Below are 6387 nucleotides of genomic sequence, written 5' to 3'. Positions count from 1 at the left end.
GCTGCACGAGAGGGCAGGAGGGAAAAGGTATTGGTGAAAATTGCTTCTTTCTCATTCTGTAAGTGGAAGCTTCTGCTGAATTATGGCCCCTTCCACAAACAGAAGGGGTCCTTCCATCAAATGGAAACTACATTGTCAACGTTTGGATTAGTTGACTAGTAATTGCTGTTTACAGCACATCTTACATAATAACTTCTTGGCTTAATAAAAAACATTTACAACAAAACAGAAATGAGGCTCAAACAGCACATCGTTTCTTGGTCACAGAAGGTGGGCTGTAATGAGACAAGCGTTTCTCCAGACTGGCTACATTTCACCGGTGTCTTTCTGCCAAGTGTGGCATATTATGGAATTGCACCAAGATTTAATGAACAGTGCAAGTAGTGATCACTACAAGCTGTTGCGTTCTTGTGGGTGAGCTATAAGGCTCTTAGCAAAGCATCAAGGACAGCAGGGTTGAAGGGGCATTGCAAACCAAGGTCGAATGTGCAAAATGTGTCTCGGTGCAAAACGTGACCCAGACTCCAGGTCAGGCAACAGTCCAAGGTCAGTATCGCAGGGAGTAAAGAACCAGGGGCCTGTGCTGAGTTCAACAGCTAGAAGGTGCACAAAGGAGAGGGTGTATACTCCGGCGTTCTAGACCAGGGTGGAACCACAGCTGCTCATAGTGAAGGAGTTACAGGGACTCCTTATGAGGTGACACCTTATGAGCCACGCAGTGACTGGCGCTGTGGATGCATGCCATGTCATCGCTCTTTGGCAAAGACCCAGACCTTTTGGCAGCAGCATTCTTGAGGACTGGGAGGTGGCCTCACCTCCATTGCCAGCTCCAAGAGTGCTCCAGCGGGTATTTTCCCCCCGCCCCGAGGGCCCCCTCAAAGGGATCCTCAACACTAGGGGACCCTGCTTGCTTCTCGGGGTCCTTGACCGGTGGACTGTCCTATTTGTCCTCTGAGGACTTGCATCAGGGCTTAATGTGGCACCATCTGACTCTGAAAAGCTGTGGTGTAATCTCTCCAGCTCACCAGCAGAGGGTGAAGGAGCTCCACTTAGCATATCTCCCCTCCCTCCCTGCAAACATTAATTGTAAGATCAGCTAAGGAGGGTGGTGTTCTCCTTGTTCCCGTCTCTAGACTTTTCACAAACCTTTCTGTAAGTCATCTTATGGTCCGTTGACATTTGATTCTTTGCTTTCCAGGAGCATTCTTCGTAGGTGAGGCATGTCAGCACTCTGGGTAGGAAACGTGCTGCCTGTATCCCACATATTGCCTAGCACACCATTTGACAGATATATTTTTAGCACCTTCTCACTATAGTAGTACAGCACTCCCAGTGCAGTGCCTGAGCACAATAACAGCAAGGTCCCAGGCTATGCTCCGAAGGCATGTGAGCCAGCACCCTGCTGAAGCTAAGCAGGGTCAGGTCTGGTCAGTGCCTGGATGGGAGACCACCAGGGAACCATAGGTAAGCCGCCTTGGGTTTCACTCATGAAAAGAAAGGCGGGGTTTATATGTAATAAATAAGATTTACTTCTGCAAAGCGGGAACACAAGATACAGCCCTGGTGGGCAGGCTCAAAAATGTTAGCCCAGCATCTTCTCAGAACAGCCAACAAGGTTCCTTTGGGAAGCCCACAAGCAGGACCTGAGCACAAGAGCACTCTCCCCTCCTGCGGTTTCGGGAGCACCCTGCGTCTGGCTGTGGAGGCAAAGCATACCCATCATTTAAAGCTATCCAAGTTGTTGGCCATCACCACCTACTCTGGGAGCGAATTCAGTAGTTTCAACTGTGTATTGTATTATGCAAAGCAGTACTTTCATCTGTCCTAAGTTTTCCAAGATTCAGCTTCACTGGATATCTATATGTTCTAGTGTTAAGAAATGGAAATGGCCTGCCTTCAAGTCGATTCCGACTTAATGGCGACCCTATGAACAGGGTTTTCATGGTAAGCGATAGTCAGAGGGAGTTTACCATTGCCTCCCTCTGAGGCTGAGAGGCAGTGACTGGCCCAAGGTCACCCAGTGCGCTTCATGGCTGTACGGGGATTCGAACCCTGGTCTCCCAGGTCGTAGTCCTACACTCGAACCGCTACGCCACACCGGCTCTCTGTTAGTGTTGAGAGAGAGGGAGAAAAACTCTGTCCATGTTCTCCATGACATGCATCATGTTACACATTTCTAGCATTGTAAGAACACAAAAAGAGCTGAAAGCCCAAATTGTCCAGCATCTGGTTTCTCAGTGGCCCACCAGATGCCTATTATGGGAAGCCTGCAAGCAAAGGCTTAGCGCAACAGCACTCTCCTCTGCTATGGTTTCCAGCAACTGGTATTCAGACACCTACTGCCTCCAACCATGGAGGCAGAGCATAGCTGTCTTCAGGACTATGAGCTGGGTGTGTGTAGTGTATTGGCCCTCCTGGGTTGCCATAGCAGCAACTGCTAAGTCTGTTCCAGACCCGGAGCCAGCAGGCAGCCAGCCTCCTCCTACTTGCCTTTACTCTAAAAGCCCCAAATGCTTAAACCTTTCCTCCTAAGGGAGTTGCTCCACCCCTTGGTCATCTTGGCTGTCCTTTTCTGAACCCTTTCTTGTGATACAGTATCTGTTTTGAGGTGAGGTGACCAGGACTGCACACAGTTTTCCAAATGTGGTTGCACCATAGGCTTACATAATGGCATTATGATATCAGCAATTTTATTTTTAATTCTTTTCCTAATGATCCCCAGTGTGCAATTTGCCATTTTCACAGCTGCCACACACTGCGTCGACATCTTCATCAAGCTATCCACCACGACTCCAAGGCCTCGTTCCTAGTCAGTCACCACCAGTTCAGACCCCATAAGAGTATATGTGAAATTAAGAGGTTTCACTCCAATGTACATCACTTTACACTGAATCACATTTGTCCTAAAGATTTATTTATAAAATGTATTACCCTTCACCATGAGGTCCCAGGGCGGATTACAAGAAGTGGAAAATACAATTTCAGAACAGATAATAATTACTACAATTTTAAAACGCATAAAACCATTCCAAAATGGAACAGAGTAACGTAGCTCAAAGCCTTGGGGAAATAAGCATCAAAGTGTATAATTTAATTATAGTGAAAGGTATCATGAAGAGGAGATCACGTAGAGAAGGCATAACAACAATGTTAATGTAAAACACTTTATGGAAGGAGCAAACTATTTACTGCTTGTAATACAGAAAAACTAAAGTGCACACTTGCCTGAGAGCTGACCAGGGCTGGTACCAGGCTTGACTGGGTCCTTGGGCACCAGGCTTCAGTAGGCCCTTGGCGAAGGGTCACAGTGCTCCTTAACACCCCCACATGCAGCTGGCAGGGGCTTAAATAGGCCCAGCCACCTCACCTCCCCCATTGCCACTTCATCTTGGGCGATGGCAGGCGTGTGCGTGCAGTGCGCTGATGCACTGATGCAGCAGCCAGGCCTATTTAAGAATGCATTGGCTGTATCTGGGGTGGGTGTTGCCTGGGGGGCCCCAGCTCCTGTTCTGCCAGTATTGGGTCACAGGGCATGATTTGTGGCCTGGGCTAAGGGGTTGTCCCTTAACCCAGGCTGTAAATCATATGCCAATGTGGAGTTCAGCCTCCCAGCTCCAGCCTATACGTTATGGGGAGGCCCTTCTGAGTTGCAGGGACCCTTGGTCCATACCTGACCTGGCTGCCTGCTGGCTCTGGGCCTAGAACAGACTTAGCAGTTCCTGCTATGGCAACCCAGGAGGGTCAATACATTACACACACCTCAGCGCTCGTAGTCCTGAAGACAGCTATGCTCTGCCTCCATGGTTGGAGGCAGTAGGTGTCTGAATACCAGTTGCTGGAAACCATAGGAGAGGAGAGCGCTTTTGAGCTTTTGAGCTCAGCCCTTGCTTGCGGGCTTCCCATAATGGGCATCTGGTGGGCCACTGAGAAACAGGATGCTGTTAGCCTGATCCAACAGGGCTCTTCTTGTGTTCTTACAATGGGGAGGGGGGAAGCTCTAGTGTGGGTTGATTGATGGCAGTTTTGTGATGGTGTACAACTCAGCCCCTCACTTGGCTCTGGTTCATGCTGGTCCTTGTCAGAGTCCAGACATGTATGCTCTTGTCTGGCTTCTGGAGTAGCCCCTGGCTCATTGTCTCCTGCCACGTGAGCATCCCCCGCACTCTGAGGGGACTGGAAGTCGCCCTCCCATTTGATCCACACATGCTGATGCAACACGCAGCCATATGGTGCTTAAGTAATAGTAATTATATCTGATGCTTCAGTACTGTTCTTTCTGTGTAAGCTACTGAAATTGCCAGGGTGGCCTCTATACTGCGAATGCACAGAATTGAGGGGTCTCATGTTCTCCTTTTTGCCCTGTGGCTATTCAGATGCTGTGCAAATCTAAGCATGCATGTTTACCAACAGCAGTCATCTGAAGAGGCAGGCTAATGGTTGGAAATCCCCCCAAGAATTCTTGGGACTTGGAAAATATCAGGAAAATACATGGGAGCTCAATAGGTCCCAGGTCACGGTCTGAAGGCACATGAGGCGAGCATCCTGCTGCAGCTAAGCAGGATCAGGTCTGGCCAGTGCCTGCATGGGAGACCGCCCGGGAACCATATGTAAGCCGCCTTGGGTTTCTATCATGAAAAGAAAGGCGGGGTATAAATGTTAATAAATAAAACAGCAGAGTAGCTTTGCAATATTTATCTCTTGAATATCTTAGTATTTAACATTTTACAAGAATGCAGATAGTTGGCCTTAGCCAATAAATTTGTTTATTTATTAATTATTTGATTTATATCCCGCCCTTCCTCCCAGCAGGAGCCCAGGGCAGCAAACAATGCTCTTGTCTGGCTTCTGGAGTAGCCCCTGGCTCATTGTCTCCTGCCACGTGAGCATCCCCCGCACTCTGAGGGGACTGGAAGTCACCCTCCCATTTGATCCACACATGCTGATGCAACACGCAGCCATATGGTGCTTAAGTAATAGTAATTATATCTGATGCTTCAGTACTGTTCTTTCTGTGTAAGCTACTGAAATTGCCAGGGTGGCCACTATACTGCGAATGCACAGGATTGAGGGGTCTCATGTTCTCCTTTTTGCCCTGTGGCTATTCAGATGCTGTGCAAATCTAAGCATGCATGTTTACCAACAGCAGTCATCTGAAGAGGCAGGCTAATGGTTGGAAATCCCCCCAAGAATTCTTGGGACTTGGAAAATATCAGGAAAGTACATGGGAGCTCAATAGGTCCCAGGTCACGGTCTGAAGGCACATGAGGCGAGCATCCTGCTGCAGCTAAGCAGGATCAGGTCTGGCCAGTGCCTGCATGGGAGACCGCCCGGGAACCATATGTAAGCCGCCTTGGGTTTCTATCATGAAAAGAAAGGCGGGGTATAAATGTTAATAAATAAAACAGCAGAGTAGCTTTGCAATATTTATCTCTTGAATATCTTAGTATTTAACATTTTACAAGAATGCATATAGTTGGCCTTAGCCAATAAATTTGTTTATTTATTAATTATTTGATTTATATCCCGCCCTTCCTCTCAGCAGGAGCCCAGGGCAGCAAACAAAAGCACTAAAAACACTTTAAACATCACAAAAACAGACTTTAAAATACAAATCAGAATCAAATCAGTTAGGCTGTCCTCTAGTATCTTACCTATATAAGTACCTCTAATTCTTATCTAGAAAGAAAGAGAATAATTATCTCACCCAGTGTGTGAGTCAAACCTTGGATTTTCAGTAGCAGGAGCAGCATCTTCAACCAGGCTTAAAAGCACTGGTCCCAAACACTGTGTGTCTGGCATTTTTATACACTGAATCAGCACGTATGCATTCTAGTACCCAGCTAAAGCATTGTTACCAATTTCTAAAAAGATCACTCTTCATATGCCCCAGGGAAAGCTTTCTTTGAATTCTTGGGTGACTCCAAACAACCCATTTCCTTATCAAGTGTTCTGGGTCTTTTCTCAGTCCAGTTATCTTAGTTTATGAGTTACACCTGCCAGACTGTCCAGCAATGTTTGGGTAAGATTTTCACCAAATTAAAATGGGAGGGTGGATGACTGTTGACTCTCATTCATTCTGTAAGGATAAATCTTTAGAGAATGAAAGTGGTGAATTGTATAAAAAATATATAAAAATATAGGGCACAGACCATGACATTATGTTGCAAAGTTTGCATATTCATGTCCTATTTTGTTTTCCCTATAACCATTACTTGCGTACACCATTCCATGTATTTCTCCCTTCCCCAAGATTCGTTTATGTATAATGTACTGTTGATTTCTCTTTGATATTATGCTTACATCTTTCATGAACTGAAATGCATTCAATAGTCTCCCATGAAGGTATCTGTATTAAAATTGACAAACTGTTTTTACCTTCTGGTTAAA

The sequence above is a fragment of the Rhineura floridana genome, chromosome 6 (genome assembly GCF_030035675.1).
Source record: "Rhineura floridana isolate rRhiFlo1 chromosome 6, rRhiFlo1.hap2, whole genome shotgun sequence".
NCBI classification, from domain to species: Eukaryota; Metazoa; Chordata; class Lepidosauria; order Squamata; family Rhineuridae; genus Rhineura; species Rhineura floridana.
This window is presented reverse-complemented; position numbering follows the sequence as displayed.